This window comes from Aquarana catesbeiana, linkage group LG03, assembly GCF_042186555.1.
Source record: "Aquarana catesbeiana isolate 2022-GZ linkage group LG03, ASM4218655v1, whole genome shotgun sequence".
Taxonomy (NCBI): domain Eukaryota; kingdom Metazoa; phylum Chordata; class Amphibia; order Anura; family Ranidae; genus Aquarana; species Aquarana catesbeiana.
In genome coordinates, this window is record NC_133326.1 from 382,389,583 (window position 1) to 382,416,814 (window position 27,232).

The window sequence follows — 27,232 nt, forward strand, 5'->3', positions numbered from 1 at the left end:
ACTGTTTTTTCCCACTGTTTGGGCCCCCTGTGTGCTCGGGCCCCCTACAGGAGGACTGTGTCCCCCCCCCTTGTCGGCAGCCCTGCTTGATGGTGTCACCCCTCTGGCAGGTGCCTTACACCCCTATAGCAGCTGGTGGGCACCCCTCTATGAAGGATGCCTGTAGGCACATGCCTACAGAGCCCAATGGGAAATCCGGCCCTGTAAACAAGTCCTCTTAATCCTATGCTATCATAGTGCTTAAAAGCGATAATAAAAAACAAATAAATCTTCTTATAAATATATTTAAAAATTATAATAAATATGTAGCAATGCAGAAATAGGAAGAGATAGCCTGTCCCCTGCATACCTCCCTGACCCCAAGTGGTTAGTAGGCAAAAGCAGCGGGCGAGGTGTGTGGTGGCCAGGCTATCTCTTCCTATGTCTACAGTGTGCTTTGGGTCTGGACAAACCTTTCTCCAGCCTGCACCCATACTATTCTGAGGCATCCAACTCATCGGACCTTGTCAGCCAGAGCTGGAATATGACTCTTCTTTCTCTGAAGTGGAAAAAGGGGAATCCTTATATCCCTGTGCAGCTCTTTAGTGTGTTTCTGTCCACCATGGGCAGTGTAGTCTCACTTTCTCTTCCTTGCTTCTCCAGGTAACATCCACTGCTATGCTATGGCTCTGCTCCTGCCTGAGCCAGGGGCAGATCCAGAGTCTAATCTCGGGAGAGGCACTGCCAAAATTTTTGTGGGCAATTTGTTGGGGCAATGGCTGGTGTTGTCGCTTTGATCATCACGGCACCGTGGTTGCATGGTGTCAGGATGATTGAAGCACATTATTTCTATTATTACATTGTAATGTATAATGAAATAGTTCAACTCACCATAATGCAAAATCAATGGGAGCCTTGAGCGTGTCACTTTCCACTGTCGTCTGCCACCAGATGGGGATTGTCACTTGCTCCATCGCCTGTTATCAAATGCAGCTTTTCACATGCCATCGTCACCTGCCACCAGATGCGGATTGTCACTTGCCAGTGGACAGTGACAGTGTCCCTGTTGTCCCAGAGTGAGGGCGGGCAGTGAGAGATGATGTCATCTCTCTGCTGCCTGCACCTGCACAGTAATGGCAGTCTTATTTTAGATGCAGAAATGCGGTGATGCGGGGGGGGGGGGGGCGGTGAGAGACAGTGGTGTCTCCAGCTTTCATATTTAGGGGGGGACAGGGACAAAAGTAGGGGGGGAAGAGGGTGGATTCAGCCAGGTGGAGGGGAGGACAGGGTGGTTGCAGCCAGGTGGAGGGGAGGACAGGGCGGGAACAGCCAGGTGGAGTGGAGGACAGGGTGGGAGCAGTCAGGTGGAGGGGAACACAGGGTGGGAGCAGCCAGGTGGAGGGGAGCACAGGGTGGGAGCAGTCAGGTGGAGGGGAGCACAGGGTGGGAGCAGCCAGTGATAAAGTCCTGTACCTCTATGGAAGCCTGCATCCCCGCCCCCCCATCCCCCCACCTGGAGGTAAGTTCTTACCTTGGGGGATATATAGTAGAATCACTGGCACTTTCCCTCTGGCTCCCTCCACCCAACAGCCTCGTGGTCTCTCTTCTCCTCTCACGGTCCTCTCTCCCCTCCTCCTGGATCCACCTCTGGCCTAAGCCTGTATCTCCAGGAATGTAGCAGGAACTAATTGCATACAATTGCTTGATTTCTATGGGTTACAATGCAATGCAATACGTTATTTTAAAACAACATTGGAGAATGCTCAATCAGCTTGTTAAATATGTGATATGCTCCGCGCTCGGGATGATAACAGGTTGCAGCCCCCTTATTGGGTTCCGAAGGGAACTTACGGTAAGTAGAGGTATGAAGTGGGGTGGTTGGCGCTACCCTATTGCACAAGGTAAGTATAAAAGAAAGTAATAAGTGAGTGCCCTGTTTACAAAGAGAAACAGGCAGTGCCTGTCCTGTATGGACTAAATTATATATGTGTACCTGTCCTGTAAGGACCGAGTGTATATATGTGTACCCTCCACCGATGGATGTAACTGTACACGCACAAATGTAGTTAAACCGATATCACCTCTACCCCTGCAGGACTCTCAGCACTTCCCCCTAGTGGTACAAGTCGGCGTAAAGCCTGAATCTGGAACACACATATTTTCCATCTTGCATTTAACCTGCCTGCTGTCACAGAGATAATACGAGCGGTCCTATGAGAGGTGATCCTGCGATAGGATTGTGTGAGGCTTCTGTAGCTGCTGCTGGCTGGCTGTCCATGAAGGAGTCCGACGTATCTGCTTAGCGGTGTCCTCCGAACTACCCCCAGAGTGATTTGCTTTCATCTACTAAGCCTGTTTGGACCCCCCTGAATAAGGGCGGTCACAGGCTTTTGGTAAGCCTTCAATTTTACTACCTGGTGGTGGGCAACACTGTATGTAAGGACTCATCCCTATACCTGCATAGAGCGTGTATGGTGAAGATTCATCCCTGCACCTGTATAGAGCATCTACACAATATATTTGGACTTTTATGATTTATTCACATTTATATTTTTGATGTTCATTATTTCTTGAGCAATTTTATGAGCACCCAATGTATTACACAAGCTTTTTAGTAAGCTTTTATTTCTACTATTTGGTGGTGGGTAAACATTGAATGGTGGAAATTTACCCCTGAACCTGCATAGAACATTTATACAACAAACACATTTTTTGGACTTTTTTTGATTTTATTCACTTTTTCATAGGTTTTGTGTTTTATGTGTTTTTTGAGTTAATACTTTAAGAGCACCTTATATATTGTTTAATCACGAATGATATGGTTTTTGTTACTGTGTTTGTAACAACAGAGTTTATCACTATTTATTTACATTAGCTAGTCCAGCGCTGCACTCCTTAAAGTTATATAAACCGATATCAGTGCATCAGGGGCCCCTGGATGATGTGACTCTATCACGAAACGCCACGTAGGGCAGAGCGACGTGTTCTCGTCACCTCCCATTGCTGCTGTTGTTTCCAGTAGGACGGGCTGTCTGTGAGCTTCCGTACGGCGCTCCAGACTACACTACATGCCTACTATTGTCTACTAACATGTGAGTTGAACTTTTTACTTATCCAATAAAGTCAATGATTTTACACTATATGGAGCCTTTTTTTCCTTCTATGACCGTATCTGCAATGCTGTGGGCTGATGTCTGAGTACCTGTCAGTGTGAACATCTTTAGCCTGACCCTGCAGTCTTTGATGTCCCATCTCGGTATAAGGTCTCTGATCCATTGGTCGTGGTTTGAAGCAGTATTAACAAACAGCTTTCTCTGATCCTCTGTAACGGGGGATCATGAGTTTCTGGTAAGCGGCCAGTCTGATTTCACGGTGGTGGAGGGAGCACCCTTTTTTCTTCTCACAGCAAGAATTTATGTTTTTTGGAACTTTTTTAAGATACTTTCATATCACTTGGGTGATTTATTTTTTATACATGGACTTTTTATTATCACTTTGAACATTTTATTTTTGGATTGATTATTCATTTGACATGTGTTTTGTATATTATGTATACACTAAAGGGGAACTCTTCACTTAGTTCTAAATATTTGGTTTGGTGATGATGTGTATGATCACCAATCTGTTTTAGAGCGATTCAACCTCCCTTTTTTTCTTATTTAATTTCACTGTGTTTGTGTTACATAGATGAATCGCGGCTATAATTGTTATTGTTTATGTATTTCACTGTAGCGCAGTTATTCCTCTCATTTTTCTCACCCCACTTCCTACCTCTACTTACTGTAAGTTCCCTTCGGAACCCAATTGGGGGAGCTGCAACCTGTCACCTCCCATTGCTGCTGTTGTTTCCAGTAGGACGGGCTGTCTGTGAGCTTCCGGACGGCGCTCCAGACTACACTACATACCTACTATTGTCTACTAACATGTGAGTTGAACTTTTTACTTATCCAATAAAGTCAATGATTTTACACTATATGGAGCCTTTTTTTCCTTCTATGACCGTATCTGCAATGCTGTGGGCTGATGTCTGAGTACCTGTCAGTGTGAACATCTTTAGCCTGACCCTGCAGTCTTTGATGTCCCATCTTGGTATAAGGTCTCTGATCCATTGATCATGGTTCGAAGCAGTATTAACAAACAGCTTTCTCTGATCCTCTGTAACGGGGGATCATGAGTTTCTGGTAAGCGGCCAGTCTGATTTCACGGTGGTGGAGCAAGCACGCTTTTTTCTTCTCACAGCAAGAATTTATATTTTTTGGAACTTTTTTAAGATACCGTATTTATCGGCGTATAACACACACTTTTTTCCCCTTAAATCAGGGGAAAGTCATGGGTGCGTGTTATACGCCGATCCCTGCTAATTGTGAGCTATCGGCGGCGATCGCCGCCGACATTCACATAGCGAGTATTTTTAAATATGGCGCCGCGGAGTTCGGAGGGAATCGGCGGTGCTGAACGAGCGCCGCCAAAATCACAGTGAGCCGAGATACACATAGTCGAGTGTATTCGGCTCTTTCCGGTGCCGCTCACAGTCACGCCCAGTCCCGCCATTGGACCTGTGTAATGTCCATCATAGGGCGGGACTGGGCGGGACTGTGAGCGGCGCCGGAAAGAGCCGAATACACTTGACTATGTGTATCTCGGCGGCGTTCGTTCAGTTCCGCCGGCGCCGAGTCCCTCCGAACTCCACGGCGCCATATTTAAAACTACTACCATGTGTATGTCAGCGGCGGCGGCGGCAAGCATGGACACCGGGGACAAGGCTGCACTGGGGAAAAGGCTGCACTGGGGAAAAGGCTGCACTGGGGACAAGGCTGCACTGACAAGACTGCACTGGGGCAAAGCTGCACTGGGGAAAAGGCTGCACTGGGGACAAGGCTGCACTGGGACAAGGCTGCACTGGGGACAAGGCTGCACTGGGGACAAGGCTGCACTGACAAGACTGCACTGGGGCAAAGCTGCACTGACACTGAAAAGGCTGCAATGACACTAACAAGGCTGCAGATGAACACTGATGAGACTGCATTGATGGGCATTTTAATGTAAGTTTCTTTTCCTTAAACTTCCCTCCTAAAAGTTTTTTTCCTTAAAATTCTCTCCTAAACTTGGGGTGCGTGTTATACGCCGGCGCATGTTATACGCCGATAAATACGGTACTTTCATATCACTTGGGTGATTTATTTTTTATACATGGACTTTTTATTATCACTTTGAACATTTTATTTTTGGATTGATTATTCATTTGACATGTGTTTTGTATATTATGTATACACTAAAGGGGAACTCTTCACTTAGTTCTAAATATTTGGTTTGGTGATGATGTGTATGATCACCAATCTGTTTTAGAGCGATTCAACCTCCCTTTTTTTCTTATTTAATTTCACTGTGTTTGTGTTACATAGATGAATCGCGGCTATAATTGTTATTGTTTATGTATTTCACTGTAGCGCAGTTATTCCCCTCATTTTTCTCACCCCACTTCCTACCTCTACTTACTGTAAGTTCCCTTCGGAACCCAATTGGGGGAGCTGCAACCTGTTATCATCCTGAGCACATATTTAATTACCAGATCACCTTAGGGTGTGAAACTCTTCTCTGCTGCTATGGATATTTTTGGCTATATGACAAATAGGAATATAGACATAGAAGGCATTTTTAGCCAGTAGCAGGTCACCAACAACCAGGACATACATGGCCTGATGAAACAACTAAAACATACCATGGAAAAACAGCTAAGGGTTTGGTGGGATATTGCCACCCTAGAGATGTACGTTACAGAGAAAAGGACCCCTAGAAGATTGAGGTGGGATGTACATCCGAATGACAGCATTGATGATGCTGACCTTATGGGAGAATGGTATACCCTCTTCAACAAATGCAAGGGGGAATTACTCCAGAACATTGTAAAAAGGAGACAGTTCAAGCTGAGGAGCATTGAAGCCAATATAATGGAGATTAAGAATGTACTCCTACCCTTTGCCAACCAAAGAGAATATAAAGAGAAAGAACTTCAGGAAACCATTAAAAAATATGATAGTGATATTCAGGCCAAAAAACTGAAAACATTTTAACGAGATGTCCTTGATTATAAAAACTCCAAAGTCTATAAATGACAAGTATCATTGGATGAACATCAATATGAACTAGATGACACCTTTATGGATGACAGCCCTGAGGAGCCCACTATACCCCGCCCAGTGGGACTGATGGGGAACACACCCCAACGACTGGGATCAGTCAATTATCCTACACGAAGCTGGGATGGGCCTGCACCTTCTAACTGGTATTCAGCAAGGAGGGACACAGGAAGGGGTAACCACCAGGCACCTCCCGAATATAGAACCCTGATTAATAACAGATACAATGTACCTACACATAACAGATTCTCACCACTCAGGAGACATGATCAGCGGGGCCCTTATTCCCCACATAGGAGAGATCATGAGGAAAATAGGGTTTTTCCCAGGGCTGCCCATCGGGACAGACCACCTGGGAGATGGAGACCCCGTATCCCTTACAGGAATCCTGAATGGAGAGGACAGAATGGGGACAGAGGAGGTACCCAGAGAGGAGGTCACTGGAACATGAGGGAAGAGCGAGCCCCAATTGGGTATCAGGGCCCTGGAGACAACATGTACCCTGGACCCGGGAGGGACTACAATCAAGGAAGAGATATGGGATCCATACAAAGAAATTCGGAAAGAGAAAGCAGACAAGAGGAAGGAGAAGAGGGAAGAATAAGAAAAAGAAGATGAGAATACTAGGCAAAGGAATTTACAACCTTAGTGATGTACAATTTTCAAAAGAAGAACTAGAAGTACTTGACTTAGGACTTAAATTTGCCCCGGACAAACCCCTGGATAAATTTGAGGTTTACATTGACCTCCAAAAATTTATGAGAAAGCTCAACATAAAGAAGCACTTTGCCATGAATACAGATAATAGGATTAAGGAAAACTCAGAATATATACAAACAAACCTCAGAAACAATTCCATCTTCAACCTAAAAATGCAAGGAAATCAATGTATGGGTGCATTTAAGAAGATAGTGGAGGACGATCTGAGAGATTTGGAGAAAAAGAACAGGAAAACTAAAAACATATGGAGAACTATTAAACAAATAGGAAAAAAGCATGAGGTAGTAATACGGCCTGCAGATGGCTGGTGATCCTAAACAAAAAGGATTACTAAGAAGAGATGGGCAACCTACTACAAGTAGAAAATATATATAAGAAGCTGAAAGGAAATCCCAAGAAGAAATGCGAAATTGAAGATGTATGTGGAAAAGGGGAAAAATATGGGTATCCTGAACCCCAAAGAAGCGGAATACCTGGTTTCAAACCTGGTTTCAAACTCCACCAAGACGCCAGTTATATATTACACACCTAAGATCCACAAGAGATTGGAAAAACCACCAGGGAGACCCATTATCAGTGGAATCAATTTCTCCAGACTTGGGGAGTATCTGGACAAATACCTCAAACCAATGGTGCAGGAAGGTAAATCATACCTACGGGATAGTTTACAACTCATTCAAGAACTACAGAAGATCAAGGGTGCAGAACATAAAAGAAAAAACAAAACAAAAAGATGGATTACTGGGAGTGGATAAGGCACTGTATGAAAACACAGGGATGAAACAGCAACAGATCAACTATATCTTAGAGGGTTTGAAACTTGCCATGGAATGCAATTACTTTTGGTACAATAAAGATTACTTTGTGCAAACAAAAGGTGTTGCCATGGGAGCTCGCTATGCTCCAAGCGTAGTGAACCTATTTATGAACATGTGGGAGGAGGAGTATGTTTTCAGTAAAAACATCCCCCAAATTAAAATGTACAGAAGCTACATAGATGATTTGATTATACTTTGGGATGGGACACCAGAAAGTTTTGCAAAGTTTCTTGAAGTTCTAAATACAAAAAGATATGGTATTACGTTCACAGGCAAATGGAATCACCAGAAGATCAACTACTTAGATCTAGAGATCTTTAAAGTAGAAGATACCCTATGCACCCGTTTTAAGGTAACTGACCGCAATGGGTATATTCCCACTTCAAGTTGTCACCATCTGAAGTGGAAATGTAACATTCCGAAGGGCCAATTATTAAGGATATGCCGAAGATTTTGATGCACAGGCTGATACCCTATACAAAGGTTTTATGATAAGGGATATGCACTTGACAGTCTTATGAAATTAAAATCAGAAATTATGGAAATGGATAGAAATAATCTACTCCATAATAAGAATAAGAACAGGAACAACCAAACGGACATAGCCTTTGTTGCTGGGTTTAATAGCCAGTATAAAGATTTTGAACGCATTATGAAGAAATACTGGCCTATCCTGAAAGAGGATCGGGTTCTGTCTAAAATCTTGCCCGCAAAACCTAAATTTGTGTACAGAAAGGCACCCACTCCGAGGAACCATCTGGTACACAACATCATAGACCCTCCTAAACCGATTAAAATCTTTTCTGATATGAAGGGTTTTTACAGGTGCCAAAGATGCCTACCTTGTAAAGCCAGTAAGAGACAACCGAGGAAGAAAACATCTTTTAAATCATTTACTGACCATAAGGAGTACTAGATAAAGCAATTAATTACATGCCGAAGTACCCACGTCACATACATCATCGAATGTCCATGTCACCTCCAGTATGCGGGAAGAACTACTCATCCTCTCTTTGTCCGCATACAAGAGCATATCAAAAATATAAGAAATGGATTTCCTAACCATAATCTATCAAGACATTTTGATGAAGTGCATCATAGAGACCCGAGTGGACTTACATTTTACGGTATTGATTTAGTACAGGACCATTGGAGAGGGGGAAACAAAGACATTTTAATTTCAAGGAACAAAATCAGCTGGTTATACCAGCTGGGATCCCTTGCCCCAAAAGGACTCAACCTGGACATAGACCTGAACTGCTTTATAGCCAGCCCATAACCTAGCAGCCATAGGGGGCATGTTGATGGGAGGCTGCGTTATGACCAGCATATTGGTGAAAACTGATCCTAGTATTCACCCTATGACTTATTGATACCTGATAGTTAGTCGGGTCTGGGTGTATGTTAGGAGTCACCTTATGGGACACCCGTCACTTTGTCTACATCACATCATATTATTTGTAATCTAAATAGTGTACTACCACCTGGTGTGGTTTCTGAATATGGTCCTTCACTCTGAGCAGTCAGTTTGAACTTATGACTGACCTCATAGACTGCTATTGAGGGGTTTTTATTTTTATGTTTATTTTTATTTTATTTTTTATTCCTTAGATATTATATCCTCTGTTATGTTAATATTAATCCTCTTTATGTATATCACCATTCTTGTCCATGTAGATACTAATAAAATCTGCTATGTTAATAGCTATCTGGTTTAATCACCACTAGTTTACCAGGTAGTATCTGGGTTTGCTATATATATACAGCTTATGACTTATGACCTGCATTTCTGCGGCTGGCCACTTGGCAAACCTATTGATCTACTTATCATTCAACACAGTTACACCCGGGTTAAGTATAGACTATTTACACTTCTTTAGTTTCATCTTAGGATCATTGTTTATATCACCTATGCACATATGTGCAGACACATTATGAAGATGCACTTTAGTCCTCTCCTGTCCACAACTCTGCTACCTTGTGCTTCTGTTAGCTATTACTTGACCCCCCTACATATACTCCCTATAGAATGGGGAGTAGAGTTACCCCTTCTTACATGGGACACAGGAGGACTATATATGACATGCACCCCCAGTTGCATTTTAACCTTATTATTTTTTCTGGTTTATTTTTTTCTTTCTTTCCCATATAGTTCAATGCCGATTTACACACTGCGCACATTTCCGCATGTTTTGCTCACATAGTAGCCCTTCCCCCCCTGGGAGGCTGCCTTTAATCATACTTTTTTCCTGGCATATTATATTTCTTTAATGAGCTTATTATGTAGCATCTGGGTTTGCCTGAGTCTTTATATGCTCGGTGGCTGGCCACTTAACTTTTTCTACTGACATACTTACCATCTATCACTAAGCCTTTATATGTGGTACTTTATATATTTTATCACAATTTGTATATGAACCACGTTATATTCCTTTTGTATACTCTTGCCCGCAATATGATTTTCTAGGTTGAACAGACATACACAAGTTTGATTATCGTTTGGGGCGATTACCGCTTAATGCGTGCTGCATATGGCCACTTTATCCCCTTTATTCATCATTTGCCTTTCTAACATTGTGAAGCGCCTATTGGCTACACTCCGGGAGGGGGAGGAACTTGCATGTCTGTTCGCCTATATCAGTCGGCCAATGTGGAAAGATGGTGCTGCCTTTGATAATGTCCAATGACGAAACGCGTAAGACGGGGCTACGCTTTCACATCATATCCGATACGGAAGTAGGGAGCTTGGAAAGCAGGTGGAACGCACGCTGTGGACCAGCTCTTCCAACATATTTAAGAGTGTAGCTTGCAGCTTTCCCACACCTGTTGGTGGGAAGCTTTTGACTTTATTCTATTTTTAATAAACTTACTTTTAATTACTACACTATGGGAGTCCTTTTTTCCTTCATATGAGGACCGAATTGTGGAGCGATCTTTTGGGCATATGTTGACCAAAGTGTTTTACCCCTGACCGTGTGGAGCCAGCTGCGGAAGCCTGATTGTGTGGAGCCAGCTGCGGGAGCCTGACAGACCAACAGATGGGACACCGAGAGGGTTGAGGAGAAGCTCCATCCACGGTTACCCACACATGCCCATTACCCCTGCAGGGGTTACTACATTTGGTGAGTGGGGACCTGACGGGGGAGCACTACCAGTCACCTGATTTGCCGAGCACTGAAGTCACCTTAAGCAACATTATTGGCTGTTACACTTGATTACACTTTCATCATCATATTTTGAACTTGCACTCTGATTTTTATTTTTATCTTTATTTTGATTTTCAATTTATCTTGGTTTTTTGGTTGGATAGTCGGTTAGTTACACTCATGTAACACATATATGTTTTAGGTCTTATATACTGTATATATATTTTGACCTGATGGGCACATTTATACTTATTTTTTGATTTATCATTCATACCATTTGTTTGTATTTTCTTTATAAGCACTGATATAGGTTTAACTACATTTGTGCGCGTATGGTTACATCCATCACTGGAGGGCACACATATATACACTTAGTCCTTACAGGACAGGTACACATATATAATTCAGTCCATACAGGACAGGCACTCCCTGTTTCTCTTTGTAAACAGGGCACTCACTTATTACTTTCTTTCATACTTACCTTGTGCAATAGGGTAGCGCCAACCACCCCACTTCATACCTCAGTCAGCTTGTTACACTCTTTAATTATCCATTTGCCTTTAAATCTTTAAAAGGGCCACCACAAAACTGTCACTGTCATCCTTTGTGACTAATTAAGGAAAATGCTGAGGCTTGCTTACTGTTACTAATGAAAATGTTCTGCTGCCTCATTTATTTCCAAACTAAAATAGTTTTTATGGTGTAAACTTTTTCCCCCATAAATATGTATTTTTCCTAACAGAGTAATGTATCTTTACTTTCTGTCTACCCCATTTAGCTTCCAAAATGTTATATTCACCCTAACAACGAATTGATCAAACTCCCTTGCATAATATTAACATTCAATCTACTTTGATTTGCATAAACAATTGAACAATGCATTAACAAACACATGAATTTCAGTAAAGAAAATAAAAAATGTGATTAACAAGAGTGGTGCGTCTGTCTTAGGAGCTTTTCTACACACATTTCATTATCTGTAAATGCTTGTTGACTCGCCTAAGTTTACAATACTTTTCAGGTTTCTTAACCTCTTTGTGCTGAGCGCACGCAAATATGCAGTCTCTCAGCGGCCGGGCCTTGGTGCTGAGCGGCCCCATATTTGCATGCAATAACGTTGACAGTGTTGTGCCGAGAGCGTGCTCCCTGGACAGTTACTGCCGCCTCACGGAAAGTTCCCAATCATATATATATATATATATATATATATATATATATATATATATATATATATATATATATATATATATATATATATTTATATTTATTTATTTATTTATTTATTTTATTTTTTTTCATGCCCTCAGCTTGCAGTGTCGTTTTGGAACAACTGCTCTCTCTTGTGTTCAAAGTGCAGCCCTACACATAGTGGAAAAACACATCTAAGTATGGGATTAGGAGATGAGGCACAGGTGCACACAGCACCTGGGTATGCTTATCCCCTCCCCTTTCTTCCTCTATATATATGTGGGCTGTTGAACACACAGTGAGGAGCTCTCCCAGCAGGAAGCAGCAAGCATGGATGCTGATCTGAAAGGCATGAGGCTCTCTTTTTTCACTGCACAAGGTCACAGATATTCCCTGTGGTAGCTGGCCTCTTTGGACATTGTGCACCAATTTTGACCATGTGTGTTGGCCTAGGAGTTCCAGGTAGTATTATGGTAGAATTTTCTTCCTTTCCCTTTCATCCTTTCCTTTGGTGTGTGGTTTCTATTTCACATGTATCCTCCATGGGTTGGGGTACATTAAGTCACCTTTATATTTCCCCTTACTCTATACTTAGATATGGCACTTTCCCATACGATCACATTTTCACTCACTACCTCTCGGTGATGGCATTGGCCCACACTTTACCATGTTAAATAGGTACACTTCATACTATATGTAATAATACACATCATTTCAACACTTATTTGCAGAGGTTCCACGGATATGCCATTCACATCACCCCTGACCATCCATGGGGGACCTTACTCCCAGGGACATCCTTCTCCTGAGTGTTTTTCTATCAAATATCTTGGATTTTTCCACCTCAGCTCCCGGGGCTAGTGAAGTGTTTGGCTGGCCTGCAGTTCTCATATATTCTATATTGTAAGTATGGTTGGATATTTTCCATACTTTTGTTTTTCCTCCCCCTCCCCTGCCCTCTTACATTGAGACCAATTATTAATGTGTACAACTTATTAATTATAATTAAGATATATATATATATATATATATATATATATATATATATATATATATATATATATATATATATATATATATATATATATATATATATATATATATATATATATATATCAAGCATCTGCACCTTATGAGTGGAGGTCATCCATGAAACGCGTTGAGCTATGTTGATACCATTATCATGTTGACAGTCAGGATCATTCCATCAATTTTATTGCAATATGTTGTAACAATCATGCACTTCTTTTATATGTATTGTGTGATACATGGGTTATGTGTCTGTTGGTGGTGGTTGTATATTATTATTATTATTATTATTATTATTATTATTATTATTATTATTATTGTCACCCCCCAGCTGTATGCTTCATACAAAGTCCCAAACCTCTTTCTTCAATGAAGCTCTACCAGTCCTTATCTCGGGATTCCAGAATGGTTAACCTTAATGTTGCGGCGATAGGAAAGTAATTCAGTCTGAGTAGATTGGCAAGAGAAAACTAGACAGAATTGACAACACTCAGTCCACAAAAATGCTGCGCTTTGTCAGTTCACAACAGGACTTAGTAGGTGAATGTATTTCTGGCAGATCAAAATGCATTTTCTGCACTTGCAGGGTACTTAAATAGATAAAACATGTGGTAATGTGTGGGATTTGCAGAGATATAATGCATATTTTTTGAAAATGTTGCCATGACTTGCACTTTATCATATCATTATCGCTATATTTTTTTACTGATCTAAAGCTGCATTTTCTCCATTACTACTATACATGCTGTTGACCTTAGAACATATTTTTATTTAGTTTTAAATTATTAGAACTGTGTTTAGCAGACTTTTCCTATGAAAAGCGAGATTATAACCTGCCATAATTTCCAGTCCTCTCTGCTTGGAAGTTTAGGGAACACCCATCTACTTGCATTCTCAATAATCATATGGCTGCAGAAGGTGTACAGGCTCAGGAACTCTAGTGCCGGGATCTCCCCAACAGAGTCCCCTAGAAATTAAAATAAATTGTCAACTTACTTTTTTGTTAGAAAATTATCTATCAGTTTTGGTTGGATTGGCTCTTCAAATAATAAATAATAATCATAAAAAATAATAAAATCATTTTGTTCTCCTTTTATATACAGATTTTTTTTTCCTCCTGGGGAAAAAATAAAAGTAAAGCACTACTTTCTAGTACTCAGCAATTCCCTCCTTCCAAGGTAAATGTCTAATGATTTGGCTTCAATGTAAAAGTACAAAAGAATTCAAACACTTTTTAACATTCATTTACAACATGCATATTCTGGATTTGTGACTCACACATTATTGATGCCAAACACAGCCAGGCGACAAGTATTTTTTAAGAGGAAAGCAGCAGTTGCAGGCCCCAAACGTCTTTCATAACAGGCTCACTTTAATTAGTCAAATGTCATGAAAAATCAAACCATGAAATGTTAATTATCCCATCTGTGATTTGCAGATTAAAGTAGACACAGATCAAGGAAAGAGTTGAGTTTCCTGAAGACACTACCAAATTAAAATCTTGCAGCTCCCTTCAGTACAGCAAAAGAGATGTTTGAAGGCTTAAAGAGTATGTAAACCCAACATATCATATTCCTGATGTATGCCTGCTGTACCATGCACTTGTATGAAAAATTATCCTGGTCTCTTTGTATTGTTTCCTTTGTTTGAAATCCCTGGTGTTCTTGCCAGTCCCGCTGCTTTCCTATAAAAGAAACTGACCACACTAAGCAGGAGAACACAATGTGGTCAGTTCTCTAGCTATGCTGGAAACTCAGCCTGCTCTCCTTCAATGATCAGACTTGTCCTGACAAACCCCCCCCCCGTGCACAGTCTTTCACTGGGAAGCACAGTGCGCTGCTGTGTCCCCCCTCCCCCCAGTTCCCCTCCCCCCAGCAGCTGAGAACAGATGAAATAGGATCAGTCATAGAAAAGAAGGGAAAAAAAATATTTTTTTTATTTCTATACACAAATGTTCTACCTTTTATTTCTATTTTAAACTAAATGAGTTGTTATACAAGGTGAAGGTTTACATATAGCTTAAATACAAAACAAAAAGAAAGTGAGAGTGAAAGGATCTTGAACAATAAAAAAACACCTTTAATAGATAGCACTCACAAGAGCTGGGGTATTTGGGCACAGTAATCAACAGCCCTGTAGTTAGATGTGTGAGCCAGAGCTGTGGCCAGCAGCAGAGCTGTGGGAGTGCTGTGACTGTTCTGAGTTGTTCTGTATTTCCCTTCAATTTCTAGGACAGTTGCCAACTGAACGGCTGTGATAGGTGGACCCACACCTGCAGAGTGCTCCAAGCATGGCTGTGCATTGCTGCACCCACATACCCTGTTGATAGTCTACTAGGGATCTCCTGTTTGTATCAATAAAAGGGATTGTATTACAGGGCACTTATACTGTAAATAATTTAATTGCATTTTAATGTGGCAGTGAGCCCTCGTTCACATTGGAGTGCTTATTAGATTTGATAGGTCAAATCGCGTGACAATTCGCACCCTATTGTCAGCAGTGGCACTGTTCTAATTGGTGCAAACCCTTGTAGTGCCACATCAATTTAAAAACGTAGTTCCTGCACTACTTTTGTCGATTTTTGGGTGTGACTTACATCAACATCTGTGCACGCTGCACAGATGTCTTCAAAGTCACATCTGAAGTTGCACTGACAAATCACATTCCTGGAAATCCTAATGCGACCTTACAATAAAATCAAGTTGGGTTATTCCTTTAACCCCAGTTAGGTGATTTACAATTTCCCAACCATACCAAGTAAAGCACCCTACTTTACATGAAAACTCTTATCAAATCTCTCTTCTTCCATCACTGTTGGTTTTAGCACCTTGCTGACTCAGTCTGACCTTGTTGTATGACTGTGTGTTAACTCAGAGGAAGATATCTGCTGTTGCACAGCTGCCAGTTACACGCTTCGGTGTTGCACATTTTATTGGAAAGAGTTTTATCAAGAAAAAAAAAAATCTATCTAATCTATCTAATCTATCTAATCTATCTAATCTATCTAATCTATCGTACCCAGTAGTAGGCCCAGATAGGTCTAGGGCAGTGTTTCTCAACTCCAGTCCTCAAGGCGCCCCAACAGGTCATGTTTTCAGGATTTCCCTCAGAGGAAACAGCTGTGGTAATTACTAAGGCGGTGAAACTGATCAAATCACCTGTGCAAAATAATGGTGAGCCTGAAAACATGACCTGTTGGGGCGCCTTGAGGACTGGAGTTGAGAAACACTGGTCTAGGGAACCCCCCTAATAAAAGTTTAACCCCTTGATCGCCCCTGTCAGTGTGTAGTTAGCTAGTTATTGTCACTGTCAGGTTTTTATAGCGTCAGGATATGCGCCATGTATTGCTGAATAAAGGTTTAACCCCCTGATCGCCCGGGCTTTTTAGCAACTTGTCTATCAAACAGTATCTTCCCAGCAAGCGTGCCAGATATGGGGTCAAGATGTATAAGCTCTGTGACAGGGCAACAGGCTATACATATAGTTTTATGGTTTTCAAAGCAAGAGAACTGCCCAGACTACATAGGGAGCGCTGGTAAGATTGTGTGAGACTTGGTGTCACCCTTATTCGGAAAGGAGTACCACTTGTACGTTGACAATTATTGTGCCACTTTTTATTCACCTTTTTGATTGTGGAATATTTGCATGTGGCACCGTGTGATCTAATCACTGGGGCTTCCAATGGTTTGTGGAGTTCTGACTTAGACGGGGGGAGAGAGCCTGCTTGAGATGTAATAATTTGCTCGCAGTGAAGTGGAGGGATAATTGGAATGTTTTTGTTCTGTCCTCCCTTCACGCAGACACGGCAGTCCAAATTCCTACGGCGACTGGTGTTGTGGAGAAACCCCTCTGTGTCCACGAATATAACCTTAACATGGGAGGGGTGGACCTCAATGACCAGTTGTTGGCATCGTACCTAATTGCCGGTAAGGCCAGATGCTGGGACAAAAAAGTGTCTGTATATTCCAATTGGCTCTGCTGAACGCTTATGTGCTATATAAGGCTTCAGGATGAACTGGATCCTTCCTAAAATTCCAGGAAGAGATCATCACAGCCCTTCTGTTTCCAGACGGTGCTGTGGCCCAACTTCCCAATGCAAATGCAGTGAGCCGCCTGCATGAGAGGCATTTTCCATATGTCCTCCCTGGTACCCCTGCCCAACACCCCAAAGAAGATGCTGTGTCTCCAGAAAACGCAGATTTAGGCGTGACACCCACTTTTATTGTCCCTCCTGTCCTGACCAACCTGGTCTCTGCATCGGTGACTGTTTAATACTCCACCAGTATGTGGTAGCGTTTGAGTGTAGGGTAGGGCACTACACAGTCCTAGGGCACACTAAAACAAGGTCTCAAAAGATGAGATAGCCATCACATTTTGAGAGACCCTAATCTGGAATGTTTACAGTTATAGTTTACAGTTTATATAAGTGCAAAAAACCCAACAAAAAATAAATTAAAAAAACACAAAAAAAATTAAAGCCAAAAATAGTTGTGGTTTTATTTTTCTTCTCTCTATTATTCTCTCTCATGTTCGCTCTCTATTGCCCGCTCTATTTGCTCTCTATTGTTATATATTTATTGTGCTCTCTCTATTGTTTCTGTATTTTAGAACTGTAATGTTTTATTTTTTTTTTAGTCTTACTGTTATACTGTAATGTTACTTTGTTTTATTGTTAACCATTATTTGCTTAGCAGGTACACCATTCAGCTGCAGCACAGGTTTATTTATTCTGACCGCAACAGGGTTTGCTCCCACAAAACGTAAAGCCATCACTCCAGTGCTGTAGGAGGTGATTTCTGCACCAGTTAAAAAAAGAGCATATATCCCAAAGCATGGGGGCAGGGGTGGAGGGGCAAACATTAGGGGCGGATTGCCCCCTTGCTTCGGCATATATTTTTTAGGCACAGATTGTGATAAAAAAAAGTTGTTTTATTGAGTTAATGTTTTATTGTTATCATTGTTTGCTTTTCAGGTACGCCATTCAGCTGCAGCACTGATTTATTTATCTTGACAGCAAAAGTGTTTGCTCTCACGGTACGTAAAACAGCGACTCCAGACATGTAGAAGGTGATTTCACCACCACAGTTTAAAAAAAAAAAATGGTGCATTTATGCCCATCATTAAAAGTGGGGCATACCCACCAATCAATTTTTTTTTTTTTTTTTTTTTGTTCAGCCCACAGGCTGCATGAAAAAAAGAACAAAAGAACATTACAATATATGCCCAACAAGGACCAGCGATGTATTGGTATCTTACTGGACTTTGAGTGATTATATCAGAATGATGCCTGCAGGTTTAGGTATCATCTTGGTATTCTTTTCAGCCAGCGGTCGGCTATCATGTGAAAGGCTATTTTACAAGCAGTGGGAGAGAATGTCAACCCCCCCCCACCCCGCCTTCCATGTTTTTTCTCTGGCTCTCTTGCCCCACCAGGGAACCCGAGAATGCAGCCAGTGGTTTCGTCAGCTGACCATAGAGCTGATCAGAGAATGGCTCCAATCATCTCTATGGCCTAAGAAACCGGAAGCTACGAGCATTTCATGATTTAGGTTTCGCCGGATATGAACAGCGCCATTGGGAAAGCATTTGATCACACCGATCTTGGTGTGGTCGGATGCTTTGAGGGCAGAGGAGAGATCTAGGGTCTAATAGACCCCAATTTTTTCAAAAGCGTACCTGTCACTACCTATTGCTATCATAGGGGATATTTACATTCCCCGAGATAACAATAAAAATGATTAAAAAAAAAAATGAAAGGAAAAGTTTAAAAATAAAAAAGCAAAAAAAAAAACACCCTGTCCCCCTGTGCTCATGCGCAAAGGGGAACGCAAGCTTCAGTCTCGTGTCGTATGTAAACAGCAATTGCACCATGCATGTGAGGTACCCTAACCTGTAAAGGCTTTTAAAAGATTTAAAAAATGTATGTAGTTTGTCGCCGCTGCATGTTTGTGCGCAATTTTAAAGAATGTCGTGTTTGGTATCCATGTACTCAGCATAAGATCATCTTTTTTATTTCATCAAACATTTGGGCAATATAGTGCATTAAAATTAAAAAAAGTGTTTCAACAATCGCTGCGCAAATACTGTGAAATTTTTTTGCAACACTCACCATTTTAATCTGTAGGGCCTCTGCTTTAAAAAAATATATAATGTTTGGGGGTTCAAAGTAATTTTCTAGAAAAAAAATAGTTTTTCATGTAAACAAAAAATGTCAGAAAGGGCTTTGTCTTCAAGTGGTTAGAATGGGTAATGTGTGACATAAGCTTCTAAATTACAAGCTTTTTTGCACAAAGTTGTCACTAAATGATATATTGCTCAAACATGCCATGGGAATATGTGAAATTACACCCCAAAATACATTCTGCTGCTTCTCCTGAGTACATGTGTGAGACTTTTTTTTGGGAGCCTAGCTGTGTACAGCACCCTGAAAACCAATCACCACCTTCAGGCTTTCTAAGGGCGTAAAATGGTGATTTTACTCCTCACTACCTAGGCCTTGAAATGTTCCCATTTTGGAAAGTATACACCCCAAGGTATTTGCCAAGAGGCATGGTGAGTATTTTGCAGTTCTCATTTGTTTTTGAAAATGAAGAAAGGAAAATGTTTTTTTTTTTTTTTTAATTTTCAAAACTTTGTGACAAAGCGAGATCTGCAAAATACTCAACATGCCTCTCAGCAAATAGCTTGGGGTGTCTACTTTCCAAAATGAGGTCATTTGGTGAGGTTTTGTGCTATCTTGGCATTTTATGGCCTTCAAAATTGTGATAGGTTGTGAGGAGTGAAATCAAAAATTTACGCCCTTAGAAATCCTGAAGGCGGTGATTGGTTTTCGGGGGCCTGTTCGCGGCTAGGCTCCAAAAAAGTCTCACACGTGGTATCCCATACTCACTCAGGAGAAGCAGTAGAATGTATTTTGGGTTGTAATTCCACATATAACCATGCCATGTTTGAACTATATACAGTTAGTGACAACTTTGGGGGTGATTTACTAAAGGCCTGTTGTGCAGTGGAGAAATTGGAGCAATTGCACAAAAAACGGGACTCAAGACATTTATCAAAAATGACGGTGCACTTGTGTGCACCAAACCATATTTACATAGGAAGCGCTATTGCGCACTTGCGCAATCCTTCGCGCCAATGTAATGTAGCAAGCGCAGCCAATGTAATCTTCTAAATTTTTGTCTGAATACTGTGGATAACTTTACTACAGTTTACCATCTTCTGTTACCAGGCTAAATAGTATGTATATAATAATGTTTAAATGCACAAATTCTGTCCAGAACATGTAGATCTGTCTTACTAATAACTAACTAATCAAGCCTTTTTACACCCTTCTTTCAGCTTACTCAACTGCACATGCTCATTGTCAAAGCACACCATTTCATCCTCGCCTGACAGGGTACACACGGTTTAGCTTGTTAAATATGTGTTGCTCATTGTAGTTCTAATCATGTTAATGAGCTTTTCCTTATCACATGGAGAGTATTGCTTCCAGTTTTATTTCATTCATTCACTTCTTTTTGAAACAACTCAATATTTATTCTAGAGATCTTCCTCCTATCAACAACTGTGCGGATGTTCCCTGGACTTGTAATTGTGCATTTTATGGTGATGATCTATAATCATTGGAGCCAAAACATCCATGAAAACATCTTTTCAATACATGTCTGTATTGTGCATTGTGGACAATTAATTTCCCCATACACTGTGCAATCTGATTGGATGACGTTTAACCCCTTTCCGACCGGCGCATGCCGATGTACGTCGGCAGAATGGCACAGCTGGGCAAATGGACTTACAGGTACTTCCATTTGAATTTCCCGCCGTGCCATTGCGTGCACCCCGGCCGGGAGCTCCGTGAGTCAGGTCGCGGGTTCCACGGACTTGATCGCTGCGGGGATACCCGCGATCGCCTCACGGAGAGGATGAACGGGGAGATGCTGATGACAGCATCTCCCCGTTCTGCCTGGTGACAAGTGTCACTGATCTCTGCTCCCCTCCCCACCCCCTAGTGGTTAACCCCTTCACTGCCAGTGTCATTTACACAGGAATCCAGTGCATTTTTAATCGCACTGATCGCTGTATAAATGACAATGGTCCCAAAAATGTGTCAAATGTCCGCCATAATGTCGCAGTCACAATAAAAATCGCAGATCCCTGCCATTACTAGTAAAAAAAGATTAATAAAAATGCCCTATTTTGTAAATGCTATAACTTTTGCTCAAACCAATAAACGCTTATTACAATTTTTTTTTACCAAAAATATGTAGAAGAATACGTATCGGCCTAAACGGAGGAAAAAAATGTTTTTTTTATATATTTTGGGGGATATTTATTATAGCAAAATGTAAAAAAATGAGTTTTTTTCAAAATTGTCGCTCTTTTGTTTATAGCGCAAAAAATAAAAATCGCAGCGGTGATCAAATACCACCAAAAGAGAGCTCTATTTGTGGGGGAAAAAAGTCATCAATTTGAGAGCCACGTCGCACGAGGGCGCAATTGTCAGTTAAATCGACGCAGTGCCGAATCGCAAAAAGTGCTCTGGTCAGGAAGGGGGTAAAATCTTCCGGGGTTGAAGCGGTTAAATACACTCATTTGTCTGAGCAATTCATTTCCCCATACACGGGGGCTGATTTACGAACCGTTTGCACCATGAGTTGAGGTGCACGCTGAGGCGCAACGTACGTTTTGGTATTTATGAAACGTTTGCGCCGGTAAGGCTCGATTCACATCTATGCATGTTGCTTTTGAGCGTTTCTGCAGTGCTTTTTATGGTGCTTGCCGTGTTTTTGAACATGCGTTTTTGTGGCGTTTTGCTTTTTCCTTTTTTTTTTTTCTTTTTTTAGTGTTTTTTTATACGGTAGAAAAAAACCACAATGCGGCAAAAACACGGTACTTGCGTTTTGGATGCGGGTCCATTGAATTCTATTACATGAAAAGCCCCCGACCCTTTCCAAAAACGCAGAGGCACAAAAATGCATTGATGTAAACATGTTCCATAGGAACCCATGTTAAAAAATTCCCATGCATTTCTGCAAAATTAGTGTGAATAGAGCCTAACACAGCGCTATTCCCCATTTACTGTAGTAATGGGAGGAGGCGATCAGTGCGCCACTATGGACATGGCACAGTACATCTTCAACTCAAAATTAAAAGAAGTTGGAGGTGCCAATATTATGAGCGTGATGTGGGGTGATGTGAAGAAATATGGTAATAACTGCCCAAGTAACAAATATGCCCAACATAGAATGAGAAAGTAACTTTTTCTGAACAAGTTTGCTGTGCCTGCAAGTACATTTAGAACTGCGTGAGGCCAATTTAAGCAAGCGGCATTTGCACTTGTTCAAATGCGTTGGTTCACTGCGCAGCCAAAATCTTAGTAAATGTCAAGTAACGTAAATGCATTTGCGTGGGTTGAACGGGCGCAACTCTAAACTTGACATTTTTCTTTTTTTACGCTGGTTCACTTTTACAGTTTTTTTTTTTTTTTTTTTTGTCGGATATTTGCACACAGGTCATGTTAGCATGTTATGTCGCCGACATGTGACATGTACCTTGTTAAAATTATGTAAAAAGACTCTCGCTCCTCTAGCTCCTCCTAAAAGGGCATTTAACCCCCCCCCCCCTCTAATGCATATGATTTCCTTGGGTTAGCTTTTGCTTTTAAAGGGGAACTCCACACTCCATTCTCCAATCTCCAAAGGCTGTGAGCTGCCTTCACCAATCCAAACCACATCCTTTTTCAGAGCAAACAGGGCCAGCTAGGAAAGGGGCGAGAAGAGCGATCGCCCAACTCCCTCCCGAACGATACAATACCACATGCACTCAACATAGCTGGCTGCCTTTGCGGCATGTTGGGCTTAGCCCAATACCAACCACGAAGCACCTTGTACCCACTAGTTTAAAGGGGCTTTCCACATTCTGTAAAGCCCCCCACAACCCCAGCCTAGGGTTGTGTGGAAGAGGCCTCTGTCCCCCTGAATATGGGGACAAGGTGATTGACTTTTGGGGTGCCTGAGCCCCTAAGCACCCACCCCCCTTTCATGGGCTGGCTTGCTGTGTGTATAGCTAGGGGTTTGTTAGTGTGTGGGAGGGGCACAATATTTTTAGATTTTGGGGTGGTATTTTTCACGTGGGGGTTCTCATTTTAAGCCTTTACAGCCCCAAATGGCCTTGTATGTATTGGGGGGCATATTTTTAGTTTTGTGTTAAAATCTTGCAGCTGCAATGTCGATTTGGATGTTTTCTCTAAAGCCGTACATCTTTAAAGCAGCATTTTGGATACATGCTACAGATGCACCACAGGCAGAGTAAGCCCCCCCCCCCCCCCCAAGTTACTAGCTTTAGGGCCAGTTCACTCCATAGAAACGTAGTCCAGATGCATGTGCGTTTTTGATGCAATCCAGTGCATTTATGATACCTTTTTGATGCAGTCCAGTACTTTTTTTTTTTCAACCTTCTTTTTTCTTAACCTTAATTAAGGGCATGCTGGATGATGTGTTTAATTTTGGACAGGGGGGTGGCTTATTTGGTTCTAGCTGCATTTGGGTTGGTCTGGGCATGCTCAGGGACTTTCTTTTTTTTGTGTGTGAACAGCACTTGGATGTTTCTGGGCATGCTCATGGTGTGTTTTTTGGGTTAGTAATTTAAGGACATCCTTAACAGGTGTACCCACTTTGAAGTTCTCTCTACATTGGGTGAACTTGCATTTTGTGTTGCATGGACTGTGCATGTGTTTTCAATTGCCTCATTAGCACACAAACCTATGTTATATAAAGCTTGCAGATGGCATTCTTTACCTTGCCCTGAAAAGAGCTGTGTGTGTGTGTGCGCCCGTCCAGCAAGAGTACATTTGGGTGTCCTTATCGAGTTTGTAACACGTGTATTTTCGCTTTGTATTTTGTTTATGTCTTTGCAAAACAGATGTGTTTTTGAGCAAGTTTTTCTTTTTACTTTGGTTTATTGTATTTTTTGGGTGGGTGATATTTTCCCTTGAAATATATTTGATGTCAATGTGTGTTGTTTGTAGGTTGTTCACTTTGATTTAATTGTCTGTGCTGCATTATTTTTTAAAAATGTTCTCAAGATGTTGACTAACGTTTAAATCCTTAATAGATATCCATTTGTGGGTGCACTCTTTTTAACTCATGTTAACCATATTCTAGTGTCTCAAATTAACATGCATGTGTTTTTTTGCTTTCCTTGCTCTTTTCCAAGTCCTGTTTTGTTGACCAATAAAATTTGTAGCAAATTTTTATGTTTTTGTGTTTTTTGTTACTTTTCATGCAACACATTTCCCAGCTGCAGCTTAAAGTGGTGGTCCACCAAAAAAAATGCATGAAAATTCCTAAAAAAAAAAAAAAAAATAAATTAAAAAAAATGTGGAATTTTTTTTTTTCTCCTAAATGCCTGTTGCCAGGGGGTCTCTCGTAGTCTGCCTCTTTCAGTGCCTGGGCTGGTGACATCACTTCCCACTCGGCACAGGAAGGGCTCAGCTCTGCTCCCTCCCTCTTGTCAATCATCTGGGACCCATTACAGGTCCCAGGTGACTGAGCGGCCAATCGCGGTGCCACTCGCACATGCGCAGTGGGTGCTCAGCTGTGAAGCCACAGCTCGGCGCCCACAGTTGCAATGCCGGGGCCACTGAACGGAGGGGGAGACGCGCAAGGCTTCGATCCCCCGCATCGCTGGACCCTGGGACAGGTAAGTGTCCAATTAAGTCAGCAGCTGCAGTATTTGTAGCTGCTGACTTTGAATATTTTTTTTTTTTTTTTTTTTTTTTTTTTTTTTTTTTTTTAATGGGCCCTCTTTAACTAGGCTGATCGGCATGGCAAATCCCCAAAAATGTGTGATTTGTCTAAGTTACTTTCCTGGTGCCTTCATGGTAGCATAGGCATGGATTGTGTGTATGCTGCCATGGATAGGCACCAGGAAAGAAATTAGAGAGGTAAGTATAAATTTTCCATTTTAGTGCAGTGGTTCTTGGCCTCAGTTCTCAAGTACCCCCAACAGAACATGTTTAGGGAATTTTATCTTGGCTAAACTAGCTGTCCAAAATACCAAGCCATTGACTGATTTAAAGCACCTGTGCAAGATGAAGGAAAACCTGCAAACATGGCCTGTTGTGGATATTGAGGACAGGGTTGAGAAGCACTGATTTAGAGCACTGAGCTAAAATCTAGCTCCAGACAATCCTATTCTAATTTTGGGCATTTGAGGGAAACCAAGTGAGTGTTAGAACCCCTGCTTGTCTTTTTTAGGTTGGGCTTTGTGTCCCTTTTCTTAAACTTGGATTTACTTCCTGTCACATAGCCAAACAGGAAGTGAAGGTAAAACCCAATGCCTTTCCTTGGGAACACACAGGTCAATCTAACTAGTGTCCCCATTAGGCAAATTGCACTCTAGCACTTTGTTGTGTACACCCCAAATTATTAGGTATTTTGGGGTTTATTAAAGGCAAATCCACTCTGCAATACAAGTGTACTCGCTGAAAATCTGAGGGGAGGCACTGGTGATTTTAACATCCAATCATGTAGAAGCAAAGATGGTGTTTTTTTATTTTCCTTGCATGTCCCCCTCGGATCTCCACCAAAAATAGCGCTTGCAAAGCGCCCTGAAACAGCCGCTGCTGTGTCTCCAGTGTGAAAGCCCTCGGGGCTTTCATATTGGAGTGAATGGAGCCGCTCTTTCAGGGCGCTTTGCAGGCACTATTTTAACCACCTGCAAAACGCCTCAGTGTGAAAAAATTATTGTAATGATATCCATTGTACTCTGCTAAAAATATATAGAATGTTTGAGGGTTCTAATTAATTTTCAAGCCAAAAAATGCAGATTTTAACTTGTAACTAGAAATAGGCTTGGTCCTAAAGGCCCGGTTCACACTTGTGCGATGCCAGACATCGCATGTAATTCATAGATAGTATGGCTGATATCGCACCGCATTTGGTACAAACACGCACAGGACCCTTTTTTCTGTTCGGACCAGAATCGGATTGCATGTGTGTTCACACATATGCGATCCGATTCATGTCCGAACTGTCAGTTCGCAGTGCGATATGTAAGCTGAACTGGGGGTGTCGTTATCAATGTATTGACACTCCCCAGCGATTCGCATATGGCAGTGTGAACTGACATGCGAGTCGGTGTGATGCGGGAACCCGCAGTGGATTTGCAGTGTTCTAGCATCGCACCAGTGTGAACTGGGCCTTAGTGGCTAGGCACATTACATATTTATGGTCAAAATCTGCATAAGGCCCGGTTCACACTGGTGCGATGCGAGAACACTGCAAATCCACTGCGGGTTCCCGCATCGCACCGACTTGCATGTCAGTTCACACTGCCATATGCGAATTGCTGGGGAGTGTCAATACATTGTTAACGACACCCCCAGTTCAGTTTGCATATCGCACTGCGAACTGACAGTTTGGACATGAATCAGATTGCATATGTGTGAACACCCATGCGATCTAATTCTGGTCCAAACAGAAAAAAGGGTCCTGTGCGTGTTTGCACCAAATGCAGTGCGATATCAGCCATACTATTTGTATGGCTGATATCGCACCGCACAGACATCGCATGTAATGTGAACGTCAGTGCGCTGCAAATTACATGCGATGTCTGGCATCGCACAAGTGTGAACCGGGCCTTAAAGGATGCTCTGTATGGTTTTTTTTTTTTTTAATAAAGATTTATTAAAATATATATATATATATATATATATATATATATATATATATATATATATATATATATATATAGACACACATGATCACACAGATAATATGCTGGAAATACTCCCCTCTTTGTGAGCAATATATTTTTCACGCTTGTTCAAAAAAAGGGGTTACAACAATATTACCTTTGGTTTCTTTAAGAACTAAAGTTCTGAGGGGCAGTTCACACCAGATGCAGTTCCGAGCACTTTTTTTCTGCACCGGAACTGACTGCATGGTGTGAACTAGAGCCATTGGAATACATGAAAAACACTGCATGCATTTTTAGTGCTAGTTCACACCAGATGCAGTTCTGTGTGCTTTTTTTCCTGCACTAAAAATGCATGCATAGCGTTTTCCATGTATTCCAATGGCTCTAGTTCACACCATGCAGTCAGTTTCTGCTGCAGAAATTGACCGAAACTGACTGTATTGGTGCAGAAAAAATGGAACTGCATCTGGTGTGAACTGGCCCTGAGGCTGAATCACACCTATGCAGTTTT

General features: G+C 41.7%; 2 long non-coding RNA genes across 5 annotated transcripts in view; one reads left to right on the forward strand and one right to left on the reverse strand.

Annotated features, from left to right (window-relative positions):
* The window catches only part of LOC141132370 (uncharacterized), a 105,494-nt gene that overhangs the window by 70,836 nt on the left and 7,426 nt on the right, over positions 1 to 27,232 (reverse strand). The window lies entirely within an intron of this gene.
* Positions 12,292 to 24,272, forward strand: LOC141132369 (uncharacterized). Of its 3 annotated transcripts, none has more exons than XR_012242890.1 (3): positions 12,292 to 12,450; positions 12,720 to 12,891; positions 20,359 to 24,272. It is a non-coding gene; the product is annotated as an uncharacterized lncRNA (long non-coding RNA). The 3 variants fall into 3 exon arrangements; XR_012242892.1 differs by lacking the exon at positions 20,359 to 24,272 and adding an exon at positions 14,121 to 14,428; XR_012242891.1 differs by lacking the exon at positions 20,359 to 24,272 and adding an exon at positions 13,349 to 14,080.